Source organism: Chiloscyllium punctatum, chromosome 39 (genome assembly GCF_047496795.1).
Source record: "Chiloscyllium punctatum isolate Juve2018m chromosome 39, sChiPun1.3, whole genome shotgun sequence".
Lineage (NCBI taxonomy): Eukaryota > Metazoa > Chordata > Chondrichthyes > Orectolobiformes > Hemiscylliidae > Chiloscyllium > Chiloscyllium punctatum.
In genome coordinates, this window is record NC_092777.1 from 21056767 (window position 1) to 21079041 (window position 22275).

A 22275-nucleotide genomic window follows, 5' to 3' on the forward strand; every position below is an offset into this window, starting at 1 on the left:
CAGGGATCCGTGCTGGGACCACTGTTGTACGTGATCTGGAGGAAGGTATAGCTAGTCTGATTAGCAAATTCACAGATGAACTAAGTTTGGTGGAGTAGCAGATAGTGAAGGGGACTGTCAGAATACAGCAGAATATAAATAGACTGGAGAGTTGGGTGGAGAAACGGCAGATGGAGTTCAATCCAGGCAAATGTGAGGTGATGCATTTTGGAAGATCCAATTCAAAAGTGAACTGTACAGCAAAGTCCTGGGGAAAATTGATGTAAAGAGAGATCTAGGCGTTCAGGTCCATCGTTCCCGGAAGGTGGCAATGTAGGTCAATAGAGCGGTCAAGAAGGCACACGGCATGCTTTCCTTCATCGGACGGGGTATTGAGTACAAGAGTTGGCAGATCATGTTACAGTTGTATAAGACTTTTGTTCGGCCACATTTAGAATACTGCATACAGTTCTGGTCACATTACCAAAAGGATGTGGATGCTTTGGAGAGGGTGCAGAGGAAATTTACCAGGGTGTTGCCTGGTATAGAGGGTGCTAGCTATGAAGAGAGATTGAGTAGATTAAGATTATTTTCATTAGAAAGACAGAGTTTGAGGGGGGACCTGATTGAGGTCTACAATATCATGAGAGGTATAGACAGCGGGGATAGCAAAAAGCTTTTTTCCCCAGAGTGGGGGACTCAATTATTAGGGGTCATGAGGTTCAAAGTGAGAGGTGAAAGGTTTAGGGGAGATATCCTTGGAAAGGTCTTTATGCAGAGGGTGGTAGGTGCCTGGAACACGTTACCAGATGAGGTGGTAGAGGCGGGCACAATAGCATCATTTATGATGTATCTAGACAGATACAAGAATGGGCAGGGAGCAGAGGGATACAAACCCTAGAAAATAGGCAACAGGTTTAGATAGAGGATCTGGATCAACACAGGCTGAAGGGCTGAAGAGTCTGTTCCTATGCTGTGATTTTCTTTGTTGTTCTTTGTTCTATTGAGGGACTGACTTACCAGAAGAGATTGATTAGTATGGGCCTTTACTCATGGCAATATATCAGAATGAGATGTGACCTTATTGATACATACAAGATTCTTAGAAGACTTGACAGGCTAGACAATTGGAAAAATTATTTTCCCTTGTGGGACAATCTAGGACCAAAGATCATAACCTCTGAATAAAGGGTGACACATTTAAGACATAGATAAAGAGGAATTTCTTCTCTCAGAGGGTTGTGAATCTGTGAAATTCTTTACCACAGAAATCTGTTGAGACTGGGTTGTTAAGTATATTCAAGGCTGAGACAGACAGAGTTTTGATCAGTAGGAGAATCAAGGATTACTGAAAAAGATAGGAAAGTGGAGTTGAGGATTATCAGATCAGCCATAATCTCATTGAATGTACAGTAGAGTTATGGGGTGAGTGGCCTACTTCTCCTATATCTTATGGTCTTAAGATCCAAGGTTAGCTCTGGAAGAAGAGGCAGAGAAAAATGTGAACAATTTCAGTGCAGGCCCATAGAAAAAGTGGAGCCAGTGAGCCAAAAGAGATGGAATAATCAGTGAGGAAACCTTGAACAGACTTGGAGATGCCAAGCAAATGACACAAAATGATCAGGCTGAAAAGGCAACTTAGAAAATACAAAATTCTGAAGGTCCAGTTCGGAATATATTCTACTATATGTGAAAATCCTGAAGCAGATAGAGGAAAACCAAATCAAAGCAGTGCTGCAAAAATAAAATTTTAGAAATACAGAGAAGATGAATTCTTCAGAAATTTATGTAAAGCAGTTTTTTCATTAAAGTGGCTTTATAACAGTTAAACCTAGTGCTTCTAAGGAAATAATCAAATTGATGCAGAACTTGATATCAGGAATCTCAATTGAAAAGTAAACCAACTAATGCAGAGTTTGAATCTTTGCCAAAAAGAGAGAGAGAGAAGAAGTAAACAAACCTTGAGAAACCCAATCTTGCAAGTAATGGCTCTGAGACAGAAACCTTTAAATAAGATGCACAAATAAACACAGAACCAGAGACACAATTTGATCCTTCAATAATTTACAGCACAAAGAGCAATGGGAACTGCTTTCCAAAGTGGAACACACATTTCTTTAAAGTAATCTTTATAGGTAAGTGCAGTTTGCAAATTTTGGCATAAATATAGAGTTGAGGTCTTAAAGCTGAGAAAAGACAACAAAACTTTGAATTGCCTTTGATTGTAATTTGAGTTTGTCATTTATTACATATTGTATTTTTAGGTGAATTTAAATACATTGCAACACTTTTAAGTAGTATTGTTAGTTTACATTTCCTTCTAAGTGAAAAACTATATCCAAAATGTGGGGTGCCAGTGTTGAACTGGACTGGACAAAATTAAAAATCACACAACATCAGGTTATAATCCAAAAGGTTTATTTGAATGTACTAGTCTTCGGAGTGCTGCTCCTTTATCAGCTGATAAAAGGAGCAGCGCTCCAAAAGCTAGTACTTCCAAATAAACCTGTTGGACTATAATCTGATGTTATGAGATTTTTAACTAAATCTATAATGAACATTAATCTCCAGATGGTTCAGTAATCCAATATATAGTAGCGAGAGGAATTGACTATTTTATTTATTCTACATTTTGCAGTATCTTAAGCATGATAACAGTGTAATCCAGGGTTGATTCTTATCATTGAATATTATTAATACATCATTCTAAAAGTTGAAGACGCACATGTTCTGCTTTGAATTTCTCAAATACAAAAACATCTAGATTTTGAAAAGGAGGAATTCGATATATTGAGATTGGTTAATCGAGGGGAGGTGCCCCAGCTATAACATACTGAGTAAATAAATTTTAATGTGAGATATCTTTGGTAGTCTGAAAACTCTAGGGAGTGAGAATATTTCATTTTTGGACCAAGTCTGTAGCTAGTAATGCTGACGAGCTTCCAACAATGATTTGAAAGCACTACTGGTGAGGATTGAAGTTGACAATAAATTCAACAGAACAAATTTATCTTGTGAGGAGTAAACAGGGATTAAAACAGTAGTATTACAAAAATGTGTTATCTAGCAATGAGTGTTTTTCAAGGAAATGAAAATTTAATTGTAGCGGGAGGATACACAGAAGATTCAGAAGCACAGGAAAGCCTCCATTACTGGAAGTCATTTAAAGAAAAACAAACATATCGTAAACTTAGAAATACATGACATCTTTTTTTTTTGCCTGGAAGGTTTAAGTACAAAGATACAAACAGACCTAATATTAGATATTATGTAGGAGACTATTTTTGTGTTACAGAATTGCTTCAGGTGTTATATATCTCCTAATTCCATTGGAAACATAGATGACACAATTGCCACACATAGAGTCATTGAGACACCAGACAAATTTGATCAAGTTTTTGAAAGCTTTTGATAGTTACTTCAACTTCAGAATCAACAAGATACTGAAAAGAGCAAGACTTAACCCAAGGGTCCAGAATCCAGGTGAGTCAGCAGACGAATTTCTTTCGGATACTTACAGGCTATTTGAAGGATGCAAATGGATTGCAGCGGTTCAAGAACACAGCTCGCCAGTTTCTCAAAGACATCTATGGATGGATAATAAATGCTGGCCTAGCCAGCAATGCTCACATAGTAAATAACAAAAGAAATGTAAATACAGGTTTGAAGACAGAATTGATCAGAGTCCAAATTGCTGATGAGTTTTTTTTTAAATAAGATTTATAACGGTTGATTAGTTATAACTCGAGAGAAAGCTATTCAGCTGGGAAGACAAGCAAAGGTTCAGAACAATCCTCAAAGGAAAAGAAAAATCTCAAGATCTCCAGTATTTATAGAATTCCTTAAACACAAGATGAAACTCAACCTCTAAATACCTAGCTACACTTTTTAATTCCCTCAAGGACTGGGCTCTTAACATCTCAAATATCATTCTGGCCTATGAAAGCACTGATATCCAATCCTAGCACTTCAGTTTAAAAATCCAAGAAAACCTTTTGCAATTTTTAAATAGATTTTCATGACTTTTTTCTTTCCAAACTCTAACTCCTTCATTAGGCTCTGGGTCTATTTCACATGAAAAGCCCAAGGTCAATTTTGTTATGACCAGGTGAGCAGTGGTCCATTGGTTCCCCCATTTTCAACTTTGCTGGTTAGTCACAACAAAGGTTAAAGCTCTTTTTAGTAACTTTGTCTTTCTCCATTTAAAATCTAGATGCTGGCAAATGGGATTAGATTCATTTAGGATATCTAGTTGGTATAGACGAGTTGGAGTAAACAGTTTGTTTCTGTGCTTTACATCTCTATGACTCTACAACTGACTGTAATTATAATTACAGGTTTTCCTGAGTTAAGGAAAAAGGAACTTTACTAGCTCTTAACACTGAGGAAACAACAAAGACGTGATACTCACTCAGTGTAGTTCCTGGGTGCTTTCCTTCTTGAGAGACAGAAGGACAGAGAAAGAGAGAGAGAGAGAGAGAGAGAGAGAGAGAGAGAGAGAGAGAGACCGTTCTCCATCCACCATTACACTCTGCATCTCCCATTCTTCCTTGGTCTGCCAAACAAATGCTTGAAATAGAAGATGTTTGTATATTCCCTGTCTGCAGAAGATATTGTATCCAAGCTCAATAATTGCAGGCAATGATTCATCTTCAACATGTCACACTGGTGTATATCAATTAGGTTTTCAGAGCCTTTTGCTGACTAGAATGTTTCTTGTGAAACTACATCTGCTTGGAAGCTGAGCCAACTCGGATGGGTTTTCTGGCATGTGTATTTTATGATGTGAGCACAAGTTGCTTAGTTTGACTGAGGCTTGGAATGAGAGTTCTGATTTATGCTCAAGTAAAATACTACCTAGCAACTTTCATTTACCATTACCACTTGATAAAATCCTTGTTTTTTTTTTAAACAAATGTCTAACCCAGCCCAAAAACTGACATTATCATCACCTATTGAACATTGCATTACTTTCACTCCCATGATATAACTGTTGCATCCTACGTTTGCTTTTAAACTTATAGTTCTAGCCACATTACTGTTATGTTTTCAGTTATTAGTGTTACCTTTAGTCCTGTTGCAATGTGTCAAATATTAGTTACTATTATCCTGTCAAATACCACAGTATGAAGTCTGCCAAATTTGCAGAGCTGAAATGAAATAATACAAAGACAGAACAGAGTGTAGCCAAATAAACATCAAAGATTTCTTGCTTGAAGATTTGGTTATTTATTATCTTTTGTTTATTTTGCGTGCATGAATGAGAAAGCAGCTCTTTTTAAATCTTGGATCATAATAGCCAGGGACCAGCATTAGCCGTTGTGTCACCTCCTTTGCAATTAAGTGACTAGTTCTTACCCACAATCAATGACCCTGTGAAGGCAGATAGAGTACAGGCAGTTCTTCGATCACACAATGATTGCATTCTTGTGCAACCCTACATTATAGAAAATTTCTTCATGTTCACATTCGAGCTGTATTCACCATTACCAATTGTCAGGATTCCCCATGTACCGTGTTTATGATTTTGAAGAACTAACAATATAAAAACATTATGTCCATGTGTTTACTCTGAGCATCCATTCTTTGATCCTTCAGCTATTGTGTTGCCCATGCTGCCACATTTACCTAACAGCTGGGGGAGGGGGGGGGGGGGGGGGGGGAAGGAGTTTAAAAGAGATGTGTAAGGCAAATCTTTCACACAAAGGATGGTGAGTGCCTGGAACAGGTTGACAGAGGGGATGGTGGAAGCAGATACAATAGCAGCATTCAAGAAACACCTGGACAGATACATGAATGGGAAGGGAATACAGGGATACCGATCATATAAGTGAGGACAGCTTTGGTATGGAAGTGCAAAATTTGGCAGTGCAGTCTTGGAGTGTGGAAGGGCTTGTTCCTGTGCCATATAGTTCTTTGTTGAACCCTGCATCTGACTTTTGTCAAACACATCAGCTTTACACTCCTTCACCTTTTAAACTATAAACTGATGCATTGAAAACATCAGTACAATTGAGTGCTCTGTACTGTTTTGCTTTAAAGATGTTTTGGAAACTAATCGAAAGCATGGGGTGCGAGTTGACACCATATTAACCGGATATTTTAAATGAGTTTAACTTGTCTGGCAAAGTTAATTTAGTGCATAAAATAAGAATTTCTGGATAAGCAAATGACACGCGTTATTATACCACAATAGCAAGTTCTGAAGATGTCATACCAGATCCAAAACGTTAATTCTGCTTCTGTCTCCACAGATGCTGCTGCCATTGTTTCGAGTGTTCTCTATTTATTACACCTCAATTTCTGGGTGGATGTGAAGGTTGGAGAACGCTAAGTGTACTCTACAGATAATATGTGCCCTGATCAGCTGTCAGTGAATTTGATCAGTGAAATTATGTTCATACCTTTCTGGACTGGTTGCATGCAGTAAGGTGTTGGATGACATCGGTCCCTGAAAAGTACTGACTAACATGTAATTGAGATTCATTTCTTATTTATCTTGGAAATCAAATTATCAGAAATTTTCATCAAACTCCTTTTTAATCTAGTAAGGTTCTTTTCCCTCTTTTGTAGTCTAGATTCATCTGTGTATCAGTTTCCCTTACCTTCGATTGATTAGATGAATGACAAAAACTGGTGTTAAGCAGCAGCTGTAACAAAAGAAAATGGAAGACAAGTGAATCAGGAACAAATTACTGCTGGAATCTGTGAAAACAACAAATGCTGGAGATCAGTGTTTTCATAGAAGTGAATCATCCATCTTTATGTGATAATTGCAAATTGAAATGTTTATAAATAACGAAATCTATAAAAGATTATCATTTCATGCGAAAGTTAAACAAAAAACTGCGGATGCTGACATTCTGAAACAAGAACAGAAAGTGTCGGAGAAATACAACAGGTCCACAGATGTTGCCAAATCTGCAGAGTTTCCCCAGCACCTTCTGTTTTTGTTCCATTTCATGCTCGTTAGCTTCACAACCCAATAACATTTCAATATTTTTTTCAGTCCAAAGAGATGTCTAAGTAAGTAATTCATTATACCGCAATTTTCATTCAGCGTTATTGTAGTTTAAAGAATACTCTTACAAACTTAGAGAAAATAAGTACCAGAATGACTTGATAGCTGAACGGCGGAAACGTGTGATGTTCTGTCGAACAATTTACATGAAGAACCTCGATTATCCGAAGGATACGGGCGGGGAGAATTTCGTTCGGATAATAGAATGCCAGATAACACAGTTTAGCCAAGCATCGGGACCTTGCAATCTTGTTCAGATAATCTGAAATTTAGATAATCAAATGCCACATAACCGAGGTTCCTTGACCTTTATGTGCAGCTGGTCCAGTCCCCATTTGGTATCTCCAAGGCCGAGGAAACAGATTTGGTTGTTACACTAACTCTGGTATTTTCACATCGAGATAATTAGAGAAGCATTGTCAGTTGTTTTGTGCAGAACACCAAGTTATTAATCCAGTCCTCCTCGAATGGTTCCACAACCGATTACATAAAGCTAACATGTGACTTTTTTTTTAATCAAGTGCGTGATCATCAGCGGATCGAATCTTTAACACACGTTCTTAGTACAGGCTCTGTTTTGGTCAGGACCACATGCAAATAAAATTCAGTGAGGGTCACAGTATCCAAAGAGTGAAAAATAAGCTCTAGACAAATGTGACGTGAATTAAGAAACATTTGTTTGAAAATTTGTATTGAACACTCCAGTACTGATTAGTCCCAATTTTTCTGGAGCTTCATATGTAGCTTACACCCATACTCTTGCACTGAACAAGGAATGCCATAGCTGAAAGTGAAGACGTCGAGAAGACAGAAAGGGAAACATTAACTGTGTTTTCTCACTGCAAATGTTGATAAACCAGGTGCGTTTTTACAGCAATTTTTGTTTTTGTTTCAAATCTTCAGCATTCATTCTTCATTTTATTTCAGGGGACGGAAAGGTTTTCCAAAACAACTCTGGAAATGTGTGTGAAGGAGTTAGAAAGGAGGAGGTGGCATGATCACCTGGGAAGTAACAACAAAGAGGCCTGGTTATGGTTCTAGTGCCACGTTGAATCTAGTAAAGGGAAAAAGTGATCAAGGTAAGACCATCACATTTACTATTAATGTCACAATCTCAAAGCACTACATCTGACTGCACAATTTTACATTCTCATTCTCACAATCTATAGCACTGCATCTTACACAGGCACTACTTCACTCAAGGTGAAAGTGAGGACTGCAGATGCTGGAGATCAGAGCTGAAAATGTGTTGCTGGAAAAGCGCAGCAGGTCAGGCAGCATCCAAGGAGCAGGAGAATCGACGTTTCAGGCATGAGCCCTCTTCAGGAATGAGGAAAGTGTGTCCAGCAGGCTAAGATAAAAGGTAGGGAGGAGGGACTTGGGGGAGGGGCGTTGGAAATGCGATAGATAGAAGGAAGTCAAGGTGAGGGTGATGGGCCAGAGTGGGGTGGGGGCGGAGAGGTCAGGAAGAAGATTGCAGGTTAGGAAGGTGATGCTGAGTTCGAGGGTTGGGACTGAGACAAGGTGGGGAAATGAGGAAACTGGAGAAATCTGAGTTCATCCCTTGTGGTTGGAGGGTTCCTAGGTGGAAGATGAGAAGCTCTTCCTCCAGCTGTCGTGTTGCTATGGTCTGGCGATGGAGGAGTCCAAGGACCTGCATGTCCTTAGTGGAGTGGGAGGGGGAGTTGAAGTGTTGAGCCACAGGGTGGTTGGGTTGGTTGGTCCGGTGTCCCAGAGGTGTTCTCTGAAACGTTCCGCAAGTAGGCGGCCTGTCTCCCCAATATAGAGGAGGCCACATCGGGTGCAGCGGATGCAGTAAATGATGTGTGTGGAGGTGCAGGTGAATTTGTGGCGGATATGGAAGGATCCCTTGGGGCCTTGGAGGGAAGTAAGGGGGGAGGTGTGGGCGCAAGTTTTGCATTTCTTGCGGTTGCAGGGGAAGGTGCTAGGAGTGGAGGTTGGGTGGGTGGGGGGTGTGGACCTGACGAGGGAGTCACGAAGGGAGTGGTCTTTTCGGAACGATGATAGGGGAGGGGAGGGAAATATATCCCTGGTGGTGGGGGAAATGATGATGGATGATACGATGTATATGGAGGTTGGTGGGGTGGTAGGTGAGGACCAGTGGGGTTCTGTCCTGGTGGTGATTGGAGGGGCGGGGCTCAAGGGCAGAGGAGCGGGAAGTGGAGGAGATGCGGTGGAGAGCATCATCGATTACGTCTGGGGGCAAATTGCGGTCTTTGAAGAAGGAGGCCATCTAGGTTGTACGGTATTGGAACTGGTCCTCCTGGGACCAGATGCGGCGGAGATGAAGGAATTGGGAATATGGGATGGCGTTTTTACAGGGGGGAGGTCATCGCCATCACCATCGCCAGACCATAGCAACACGACGGCTGGAAGAAGAGCGCCTCATCTTCCGCCTAGGAACCCTCCAGCCACAAGGGACGAACTCAGATTTCTCTAGTTTCCTCATTTCCCCTCCCCTCACCTGGTCTCAGTCCCAACCCTCGAACTCAGCACCACCTTCCTAACCTGCAATCTTCTTCTTGACCACTCCACCCCCACCCCCACTCCGGCCTATCACCCTCACCTTAACATCCTTCCACCTATTGCATTTCCAACACCCCTCCCCCAAGTCCCTCCTCCCTACCTTTTATCTTAGCCTGCTGGACACACTTTCCTCATTCCTGAAGAAGGGCTCATGCCCGAAATGTCGATTCTCCTGATCCTTGGATGCTGCCTGACCTGCTGCGCTTTTTCAGCAACACATTTTCAGCACTACTTAACTCAACCCCATTTCATATTTCTGCCACCTTCAAAAGAATGCCACCACCAAATATCTCTCCTCCTTCCCTCCATTTTCAGCATTCTACAGGGAACTTTCCCTCCATCACATTACTCTTCCACCATTCCTAATGTTTCCTCACAACATTCATGACACACAGACAGTAATAACACTTGCCCATTCACTTCCCCTTTCCTCACTATCCAGGGACCCAAGCACACCTTCCAGGCAAGGCAGCAATTGTGCTTCTTTCAATTCCATCTACTGCTCATAATATGGCCTCCATTTAGATTTGATAGACCAAACAGACTAGTTGCCTGCTTTGCAGAATACCTTCACTCTGCCCATGGGAATAAACCTGACCACCCAGTCGCTTGCCATTCAAATCAACCATCTTGCCGTTAGATTACTATTTCAGTCCTGAGCTTGCTGCAATCTTCCAACGAAGCACATTGCAAGCTTGAGGAACATCCCGTCATTTTCTGCTTAGACACATTACAACTTCAGGGTTGCAAGTGTATTCAAAAACTTCAGACCCCATCATGTCTGTTCTCTATTCCTCTTTCATTTTTTCCCCGACCCCATAGCCCTATCGTGCTTGTGTCTTGTTTACTTTGAACTTCATAAAAAGGATTGATTCTCTTATTTTCATACCCTTTTCACATTTTTTTTATTTTCCCACTAATAACACCCCTTTGTCTTTTGCACTGGATCTCGACATCATCTATCCTCTTGCACCCCTCGGCCTCTATCGAAAATATAAAAAGTTACCTACTTTCTAACACATTTCAATTCTGAAAAAGAGTCATACTCGTCTTGAGATGGTAACTCTGCTTCTCTCCTCAGATGTGGCCAGACCAACTGAGTTTCTCTAACAATTTCTGTTTGTTTCAGATTTTCAACATTCACAGTATTTTGCTATTATACATCTCATAATTCTTCAGTCACGTGAGGCAGCACAATCAAGCAATTCTCGCTCATTCTCTTCCCAGCAATAAAGCACACACCAGGCAGCAACAGGGACTAACCAGTGGACGTCTACTCTGTCTTCAGGTATTACTTACTGTGAAGCTGTGATGCTGCATTCAGTTGGGAGGGGAGTGGATGACACCATAGCCAGAGGCAGAGCAGGCAGCATCTTGCCTTCAGGTTTGTAACCACTGCAGCTTACATATGCACATCTTTTCTGGTAATTCTATTCACTCAAAGGCATCCCCACCTAAAAATCTATAAGGTCTCATTATCATTATTCTCCTATTTTGATCATAAGCACTGGAAAATGTTCCACTGATATTCCTCCTGAGTCCCAATCTTCTTTCTTCCCTTCTTTATTCTCTTGAAGTGCCTGAGCTTCACTTTGTGGCACAATTTTTCTATATTGCTAAAAAAATAAACCCACTGGTCATACCTTAATTTGCTCCAAACCTCATTTACCGATTGCCCCCGCGCTTGCTAAAATTCACTGGTTTCCAGTCTCCTGACTTTTACTTCCAAATCTCTCCAGGGCTTCAATCCTCCCAAATTTGCAGTTTTACAAAACATTGAGATCTTTGTGCTTTTCCAATTCCAGTATTTTGCACATCCCCATTTTAAATTCTTATGATAGGCAACTATGCTTTCAGTTGCCAAGGCTCTAAACTCAGGAATTCCCTGCTAAATCTCTCTATCTCTCACTCTCTTTTCTCTTTAAGTATGGCCCTTAAAACTTCCCTCTTTCATTAGGTGTTGGTCATTTGCCCTGATCTCACCTTGTGTACCTTTGTGATTTTACTGATACTGTTTTTGTTAAGCACTTTGGGACATTAAGCAGTGCAAAATGCACGATGTAACTGTTGTTTGTCATTGACTGCTATAGCAAAATAGTCTTGGCTGTGTTGTGACATTAGAGTCTTCTTCATATGACATCACAGATCGTTGCAATGACTTCCTTTGTAAAGGGCAGCCATTTCAGGTACTGGTTCTAGATTATCTGAATATATGAATTCTGTGTTCTGAAGAAACAGAGTGGAAATAGCCTCCTGCTGAGAGCCTTCAATGTTTATTTAGTTCCATTTGTCATGTCTTGCGTTAGCTGGTGTTGTTATGTCTGCCCTCATCTCTTCCAACTGCTCAAAGAGAGTATGGCAAGGGGTGCATGATGTCTTTAATGTGGAATAATACAACATTCAGCTTGATAGGTGGACTGAAAGAAAATTTGGGAAAATAATGACTGTAGAGCATAGAACACAAACAATACAGCACAGTAACAGGCCCTCTGATGCATGATGTCGTGCCAAACATGACATCAAATTAAACTAATGCTTTCTGCCTGCCATTGGTCATATGCCCCATTCCTTGCATATTATGTGCTTCTCTAAAACCCTTAAACACTCTTAGCGTATCTGCCTCCACCACTACCCCAGCAGTGCATTCCAGACTCCTACCACTCTTTGTGTAAAATACTTGCTCTGCACATCTCCTTTGAACTTTCCCCACTACTTTAAATGCATGTCCCCTAGTATTAGACATTTAGACTGTGCTGTTGAAGTCTTTACAAACTGTCCCAGCTAACTCTTGGAATGTCCTTGAAAGATGGCTCCTAATAGTTCCAGCAAAAATTGAACAGTAAATGCCTTTTGGAAGCATTTATAATCAGGAGCACCAGTATGCTTATCCCTGCCTAGCTACTTAACATTTGGAGGAGTTGCTAAATGAAATGTTATCTACCAAAGTGGCATGAAAATTATTTTTTAATTGCAGGTTTTTTTAATTGCCCATATGTCCATTCAAGATCTCATAACTGGTCCTACATGGGTTTCAACTCCTTTATGAAGACCATGTGATTATTAAATTGAGAGAAAAAAATACAATGTGGCAAAGATTAGTGGTAACCAGATGATTGGAAAAGTTTTCAATGCCAACAAAAGTATCACAAAAAAGGAAGAAAATAAACTGAGGGTAAACTAGCAAGTAACACAAAAAGTGGTCAGTAAAAGCTTTTTTAAATATAGAAAAAGAAAGAGCAAGGCCAAAATGAACACAGGCCTATTAGTGAATGAGGTGAGGGAAATAACAAAGGTGAACCGAGAAGTGGCAGAAGAGTTGAGTAAATACTTTACACTGGTCTTCAAGGTAAACAACATTAATAACACTCCACAATACGAAATCAAGGGTAAAATGATAGGGTGGAAATAATTACAATAATTAACACTGGAGAAATGTGCTAGGGAAACTAATGGGCTAAAGGTCAATAATGTCCTGGATCTTATTGGTTACATCCCAGAATTTTAAAGGAAGCAGTTACAGAGATATTTGTTGCACTGTTAATAATGTTCCCAAGAATCCTTAGGTTTTGGAAACATCCAGGCAATTGGAAATCCTTATTCAAAAAGGGAGGGAGACAAAAAAAAAATGCTACTACAGCCCAGTTAGCTTAACATATAATTCTAAAAAAGTATTAATCTAGCAGAATCAGTGCAGCATTTTGAAGGGGAAATCATGTCTGGCAAATTTATTAGAATTCTTTGAAAAAGAAGCAAGTAGGATAGATAAAGGGAATGTAATAAATTTGGATTTCCAAAAGGCGTTTAATAAGCTACCACTCATAAGGCATGAGACAACATAAGATTACAGCTCATGGTGCCTGAGGATAGTATATGAGCATGGATAGAAGATTTAGCAATTTATAGAAGACAGAGAGTTGGAACATTTACAGGTTAGCAATTTGTAACTAGATGAGTGTCACAGGGATCAGAGCTGGGGCCACAATTACTTACTGCACATGTATGTTACAACCTTGCGTAAAAGAAATGAATATACTATTGCCAAGTTTATGAATAATATAAAAATAAGTGGAAAGGCAAGGGGTAAGGATAACACAAAGATTCCACAGAGGGAGATAAAGTGAGTGGGCAAAAACTTGGCAGATGGAATATAATGTGGAAAAAATGTAAAGTTATTAACTCTGGCAGGAGGAATAGAGGAGTTGAATATTGGTTAAAAGGAGAAAGAAAGTAAAAGTTGAAGCACAGAGAGATTTGCATGAATCTTAAAAAGCTAGAATCCAAGTTCAGCAGGTAATAGGGTAGGCAGATACAATGTTGGTGTTTATTTCCAAGGTAATGGAATACAAAAATAAGGAATTATTGCTAAAATTATGCAAGACACTAGTCAGATTACACCTAGAATAGTGTGAACAGTTTTAGTCACCTTATCTCAGGAAAGGTATCTTGAAACTGGAGGCGGTCCAGGGAATGTTCACTTAGGTTGATCCTGGATATGGTGGAGTTTCCTTATCAGGAGAGTTTAAGTAGGTTGATCTTGTACTTGTTAGATTTTAGAAGAATGAGTGATAACTTTAATGAAATATATAAAATTCTTAGGGGGCTTGACATGGTAGACGTGGGGAATTTGTTTCCCCTTATGGGAGAGGCTAGGACCAGAGGACATAATCTCAGAGTAAGATGCCAGCAATTTAAGACAGAATTAAGGAGGAATTTCTTAATAGTTGCAAAAAAGAAACTAGAAGTTGAAGCTTATCAACTTGCATTCTTTTGGGAATCTTCTTCCCAAACATCTTTTGGGAATCCAAATATATTACACTTTATGAGAACGAGAAAAGGCTGCTGATTGCTGAATGAGCATGGAGATGGAGAAAGAACAATTAACCATTAATCTTAAATCTCAGACCAAGCAGGGAGATTTTAATTGATCAGGACTTTGCCATGGGGATGCGGCACTATTTGTCTGTCTCAATGACCCTTTCTTTTGAAAAAGATACATTGTTTATGCAAATTCCTTTTGGCTAAATAAAACAGAGACCTGAGTATTTATGCAGCTAGTTTCTACTCTGACTAATCAGAATATATCTTCCTGTAAACTGGGGAACAGAACACGCTGTCAAATTGATCTTGATGTTAAACTGACAAATTCAATTGTCCCAGAAAACATGTGAAAGAAATGGAAAGTGCGGGTGTGTCAATTATACCAAGACTTAAAAGTACATAGTCACACTGGGGAGTATTTTTAGCATTGATCAGGATTCGTGCTTGAATGTGTGTATGGGTTTAAGTGGAGAAACTTTCCAAATGCAATGAGAAGCCAGTTTCAGAACAACACTTAACACTTCAGTACATTCGGCTGTGTACTCATAGTCTTATTAGAAAGCTCTGGTGCCAACTGAGGCATTAATTGCACAGTCAGAATTATGTTAGCCTGCATTTTGCACTTTAATGTTAGGTTCACAAACTCTCCAAACTTCATGGAATTCATCAGTGAAAGCAAGATGAGAACATGGAGGGAACTGGAGGAGCCAAAGCTATAACAAAAATATGCCACAAAGTATTCAGTACTCACAGCTGTTTTCTTAGTTGCTTGCATGAAAGGAATGCTTACAATACTTATACTGAGAGGATACTTTAAGCACTTTTGAATATACTTTATTTACTTCACCATCTACGCTAAGGATGTCTGATCTATCAGTCTGTATGTGTATTGTGTTACTTTCAATTGCAACTGAGAACTAAGATGGGGAACAGTGAAACACTAGCAGCAGGAACATCAATAGAAACAGCAACAATCTATTGCCTCATAGGTGAGGGGGAACCAACAGAAAGCTTGTGGCTTTCAGGAAACTATAGCAGGTATACAGGGAGAAAATATATCTCCTCACCAGGTAAGAACACCAGAGTCCCAATAGGCTTAGGACGTTGCAGCAGAAGGTAGCAAGCTGCTAAAACAAGGTTACTGCTTGCAGCCAAACTTTCTGTCTGTCAAATTCACACAATTCACTGCCAGAAACATTCACAAAATTAGGAGAAAAAGAACAGTACAGCACAGGAACAGGCCCTTGAGTCCATCAAGACTCTGCTTATATATGATGCCTTTCTAAGTTAAAAACCTTTTGCCTCTACATTGTCCATATCCCTCTATTGCTTGCGTGTGTATAAATCTGTCAAGATGCCTATTAAACATTGAATTGTATCAGACCTCCAGCAGTGCATTCCAAGCACTTATCGCCCTCTGTGTAAAAACCTTGCCTTTCACATCTCCTATCAATTTACCTTCTTTTACCTTAAACCTGTGTCCCTAAAAATTGACATTTCTACCTAGGAAAAAAAACTCCGACTATCCATTTCATCTATGCCTCTCATAATTTTGTAAAATTCTATAAGGTCACCCATCATCCTTTGATGTTAAGTGAAAGCAAATCAGGTTTGTCCAATCTTTGTTCATAGATAATATTCCTCAAACCAGGCAACATTCTGAAAAACCGTTTCTGTATCACTCCAACACCTCCCCATCCTTCTGGTAGTGTGGCAATCAGAATTGTACATAATATTCCAGAAGTTCTCAACAGTTGTGTACTGCACCCATAAGACCACGAAATCTAGCAGAATTAGGCCATACAGTCCATTGAATCTGCTCCACCAATTGATCATGGCTTGTATGTTTCTTTACCCCATTCTCTTACCTTCTCACCTTAGGTGGCATGGTGGCTCAGTGGTTAGCACTGCTGCCTCTCAGCACCAGGGTACTAGGTTTGAATCCAACTTCAGGTGACTGCGTGTGTGGGGTTCGCACATTCTCAGTGTCTGCATGGGTTTCCTCCGGGTGCTCCGGTTTCCTGTCACAGTCCAAAGATGTGCAGGTCAGGTGAATTGCCCATGTTAAATTGCCCATAGTGTTAGGTGCATTAGTTATAGGGAAATGGGTCTGGGCGGGTTACTCTTTGGAGGGTCGGTATGAAGCTGTTGGGCTGAAGGGCCTGTTTCCAGATTGTAGGGAATCTAATCTATTTCTGTCATAAGTACATTCAATGACTTGGCCTCCACTGTGTTCTGTGATAATGAGTAACACAAATTCTTCACCCTCTGACTGAAGAAATTCCCTGGCATCTGAGTTCTAAAGGGTCATCTGTTTACTCGGAGGCTGTGCCCTCAGGTCCTAGACTCTTACTCATGGAAACATTTTCTCCACTTCCAATATTCCAGGTCTCTCAGTATATTGTAAGTTTCAATGAGGATCCTCACCACAATCCTCATAAAATCCTCATACAAGTACAGACCAAGAGACCCATGCAGACACTGCTCCTCATATGATATGCACTTCATCCCCAGCGTCATTCTGGTAAATCTCCTCTGGACTCCCTTCAAGGCCAGCATGTCCTTCCTTAAATATGGGCCCCTAAACTACTCACAATATTCCAAATATAGTTTGACCAGAACCTTATGCAGCTTCAACAGTACATCCTTGCTCTTCTTTTCTAGCAATCTTGGAATGAACACTAACATTGCATTTGTCTTCCTAACGGCCAAATGAACTTATATGTTAACATTAAGAAAATCCTGAATTAGGACTATTAAGTTCCTTTGTGCTTCAGATTTCTGAAGCCTTTCCCCATTTAGAAAATAGTCTATACATCTATTCATATCAAATGCACAATCTCACACTTTCCCACATTGTACTCTTCCCACTACTTTTTTGTCCACTCTTCTAGACTGTCCAAGTCTTTTTGCAGTCTTCCCACTTCCTCCACACTACCTGTCCATCCACCTAGCTTTGTGTCATCTACAAACTTATCAACAGTGAAAGCGACAGGGAGTATGGAGGTAAATGGAAAGATAAGAAGCAGGATAGCATGTTTCCAGGCGGATTTAAAATTGAGGCAGACTGAGAATGCAGAAAAAAGCAAGGATAACTTAGGACATATGACTTACAACATCTCTAATAAGGAAGTTAGCATTAAGGCACTTTACCTGAATGCTCGTAGCATTCATAACAAAGCCGATGAATTAATGGCACAGATAATAGTGAATGATGATGTAGTAGGCATCACAGAGACTTGGTTACAGGGGGGTCAGGACTGGCAGTTAAACCTCCATGGTTTTTCAACTTATCGAAAAGACAGAGAGGTGGGCAGAGGGGGTGGGGTTGCCTTGTTAGTTAAGAACAAAATTAAATCTATGGTATTGAATGACATAGCGTCGGATGATGTGGAGTCTGTGTGGGTGGAATTGAGGAACCACAAAGGCAAAAAAACCATAATTGGAGTTGTGTACAGACCTCCTAACAGTGGTCAGGACCAGGGACGCAACATGTACCGGGAAATAGAGAAGGCATGTCAGAAAGGCAAGGTTACATTGATCATGGGTGACTTCAATATGCAGGTGGACTGGGTAAATAATGTTGCTAGTGGATCTAAAGAAAGGGAATTCATGGAATGCTTACAGGATGGCTTTTTGGAACAGCTAGTCATGGAGCCCACAAGAGAGCAGGCTATTCTGGACCTAGTGCTTTGCAATGAACCAGACTCTATAAAAGATCTTAAAGTAAGGGAACCCTTAGGAAGTAGCGACCATAATATGGTAGAGTTCAGTCTGGAGTTTGAAAGGGAGAAGGCGAAATCTGATGTAATGGTGTTACAGTTGAATAAAGGTAATTATGAGGGCATGAGAGAGGAACTGACTAAAATAGACTGGAAGCAGAGGCTAACCGGGAAGACACTAGAGCAAAAATGGCAGGAGTTTGTAGGTATAATTGAGGACACTGTACAGAGGTTCATTCCCAAGAAAAGAAAGATTAACCGGGGAGGGATTAGACAACCTTGGCTGACAAAGGAAGTCAGGAAATGTATTAAAGAAAAAGAGAGATCCTATAAAGTGGCTAAGAACAGTGGGAAATCAGAAGATTGGGAAGGATACAAAAGCAAACAGAGGATAACAAAGAGTGTAATAAGAAATGAGAGGATCAAATATGAAGGTAGGCTAGCCAGTAATATTAGAAATAATAGTAAAAGTTTCTTTCAGTACATAAGAAACAAATGACAGGCAAAAGTAGACATTGGGCCACTTCAAACTGATGCAGGGAGCCTAGTGATGGGAGATAAGGAAATAGCAGGAGAACTTAACAAGTACTTTGCGTCAGTTTTCACAGTGGAAGACAGGAGTAATATCCCAAAAATTAAAGGGTGTCACGGGGCTGAGTTGAGTATGGTTGCCATTACAAAAGAGATAGTGCTAGAAAAGTTAAAAAGTCTTAAAATTGATAAATCTCCTGGCCCCGATGGGATACACCCTAGAGTTCTGAGAGAGGTTGCTGAGGAAATAGCAGAGGCATTGGTTGAGATCTTTCAAGAGTCACTGGAGTCAGGAAAGGTCCCGGATGATTGGAAGATGGCTGTAGTAACCCCCTTGTTCAAGAAAGGATCAAGGCAAAAGATGGAAAATTATAGGCCAATCAGCTTAACCTCGGTTGTTGGTAAAATTCTAGAATCCATCATTAAGGATGAGGTTTCTAAATTCTTGGAAGAGCAGAGTCTGATTAGAACAAGTCAACATGGATTTAGTAAAGGGAGGTCATGCCTGACAAACCTGTTGGAATTTTTTGAAGAGGTAACAAGTAGGTTAGACCAGGGAAACCCAGTGGACGTGGTCTATCTGGACTTTCAAAAGGCCTTTGATAAGGTGCCACACGGGAGGCTGCTGAGCAAGGTGAGGGCCCATGGTGTTCGAGGTGAGCTGCTGGGATGGATTGAGGATTGGCTGTCTAACAGAAGGCAGAGAGTTGGGATAAAAGGTTCTTTTTCAGAATGGCAGCCGGTGACGAGCGGTGTCCCGCAGGGTTTGGTGCTGGGGCCACAGCTGTTCGCATTATATATTAATGATTTGGATGAGGGAACCGGGGGCATTCTAGTGAAGTTTGCCGATGATACGAAGTTAGGTGGACAGGCAGGTAGTACTGAGGAAGTGGGGAGGCTACAGAAGGATCTAGACAGGTTGGGAGAGTGGTCCAGGAAATGGCTGATGGAATTTAACGTGAGCAAGTGCGAGGTCTTGCACTTTGGCAAAAAGAATAAAAGCATGGACTACTTTCTAAATGGTGAGAAACTTAATAAAGCCAAAGCACAAAGGGATCTGGGAGTGCTAGTCGAGGATTCTCTAAAGGTAAACATGCAGGTTGAGTCTGTGATTAAGAAAGCGAATGCAATGTTGTCTCTTATCTCAAGAGGGTTGGAATATAAAAGCAGAGATGTACTACTAAGACTTTATAAAGCTCTGGTTAGGCCCCATTTGGGGTACTGTGTCCAGTTTTGGTCCCCACACCTCAGGAAGGACATACTGGCACTGGAACGTGTCCAGCGGAGATTCACACGGATGATCCCTGGAATGACAGGTCTAGCATATGAGGAATGGCTGAGGATACTGGGATTGTATTCGTTGGAGTTTAGAAGATTAAGGGGAGATCAAATAGAGACGTACAAAATAATACATGGCTTTGAAAAGGTGGATGCTAGAAAATTGTTTCTGTTAGGCGAGGAGACTAGGACCCGTGGACACAGCCTTAGAATTAGAGGGGGTCATTTCAGAACGGAAATGCGGAGACATTTCTTCAGCCAGAGAGTGGTGGGCCTGTGGAATTCATTGCCACGGAGTGCAGTGGAAGCCGGGACGCTAAATGTCTTCAAGGCCGAGATTGATAGATTCTTGTTGTCTAGAGGAATTAAGGGCTACGGGGAGAACGCTGGCAAGTGGAGCTGAAATGCGCATCAGCCATGATTGAATGGCGGAGTGGACTCGATAGGCCGAATGGCCTTACTTCCACTCCTATGTCTTATGGTCTTATGGTCTTAACAACGCCCTCAGTTCCTTCATCCAGATTAATGTTACTAGACTTGCTATGTTTCTCAAGCAATTTCTGTTTTTATAATAATGTCAAGGTTAGGTTATCATTCATTCAATTTAAACTGGTATTCATGGTGTGCAATTCAGTTTTGTACATCTGTATACACACTTGAGATTGCCATGCATCATGCCCCCTTCGATAGCCACAGGTGAGGTGCCAGACGACTGGAGATTGGATAACATGGTGCCACTATTTTAAAAATGTGCTAAGGAAAAGCCCGGGAACGAAAGACTGGATAGCCTAACATCAATGGGGGGCAAATTGTTGGAGAGGATTCTGAGTGACAGGATTATATGTATTTGGAAAGGCAAGGACTTATTAGGGATACTCAACTTGGTTTTGTGCATGACAAATCACATCACACTAGCTTGATTGAGATTTTTGAAGTAGTAACGAAGAAGACTGATGAAGGCAGAGGAGTGGACATGATTAATGTAGACTTCAGTAAGGTGTTTGACGAGGTTCCACATGGTAAACAAGGTTAGATCACATGGAATACTTGGATACAGAACTGACTCGAAGGTAGGAGACAGAGGGTGGTCACAGAGGGTTGTTTTTCAGACAGGAGGCCTGTGACTATCAGTGTGCTGTGAGCATTGGTACTGGTTCCATTGCTTTTTCTCATCTATATAAATAAATAAATAAATAAATAAATAAATAAATAAATAAATAAAAACATCAGAAAAGCATGTGAAACTAGTAGAAGGCATGATTCAGCAAATACAATTGACTGGCTTAGTGATTTTTAGAAATTGTGAATTTTACTGGAATTTTGAACACAACTTCTATACAATAGTTGTGCCTTTAATACATTTATTAAAGAAACAGGAAAAAGTGATTTGGGCAGCAGAGTGCCAAGCAGACTTTAAGGATGTGGAGAAATTCTAATACATGAGCTAGGGTTGGCAGCCCCTGATTTTTCCAGACCTTTCAAAATGGCAATTGATATGAGTGACCTTGGGGTAGGTGATGATGAGTCAAGAATAGCAAAGGCATATTTCTTTAAGAAACAAAATTAGTTTTTGAACTGGTACTCTACTGTAGAAAAATTGACTTTGGCATTGTTATTGGCTTTTCAACACTTTGAAGTCTATGTCCAAAATATAGTAAGGAAATGTTAATTTACACTGATCATAATCCATTGGCCTTCATTGAACAATTAAAACTTGAACTACAAGACTACTTCAATAGGTGCTTTGTTTTAACGTTTTTGGAAAAAGTTAAAAATGTGAGAAGTGCTAAGATGGAATAGGTTGTATAAAGGAGGATGAAGAATTCATGGATGCAAGTCTTATGTTTTGTGTTTTTGTGGATCATGTATTTTGTAGTGGCACGTTCTGCAATGGTATTTCATCTTTTTGAGGGTGAAGACATGTAAAGACCATGTCTTTATCTTTCTATGCTTTTGATTGTGGACTGAAATGAAAACAGAGCTGTTTTAAAACCAAGGATTGCTGAAGGATTGTTGCATATTTTGAATGCAAGTAACCTAACATTCTTTGTGAACAATATTTACATTGTTTTTGGTTCCAGCGGTAAAATGAAGTACAGTTTGCGAAAGAGCTGGAGTGAAGGTTGTGTACGAATGGAATTTTTGTTGTCAACAGGCAAATAATTGATTCAAACACTAATGACCAGTTATTGACGACATGGACCTTTTGCCTTCTAACAACTGTGACTGGTTCTTAGATAGCTGACTAATTTGAGATATGAACAAGATATTGAGCAGCCATCAGATCTCCACCGGTTCAAGAGGTGTGTGTATTTTCTGTAGCAAAATCCACTTAAAGCCTGAAGAAAACCAATGTATTCTTCCTTTAGTAGTTGCTGT

At 40.3% G+C, this 22275-nt stretch overlaps 1 long non-coding RNA gene across 1 annotated transcript in view; it reads right to left on the bottom strand.

Annotated features, from left to right (window-relative positions):
* Window positions 1–6583: 6583 nt before the first annotated feature.
* LOC140463860 (uncharacterized) overlaps window positions 6584–22275 on the bottom strand; it is a 38337-nt gene continuing 22645 nt past the window's right edge. Inside the window, exon 3 of the long non-coding RNA XR_011954794.1 lies at window positions 6584–6629. This is a non-coding gene — a long non-coding RNA (uncharacterized lncRNA). The remainder of the gene's footprint in view (window positions 6630–22275) is intronic.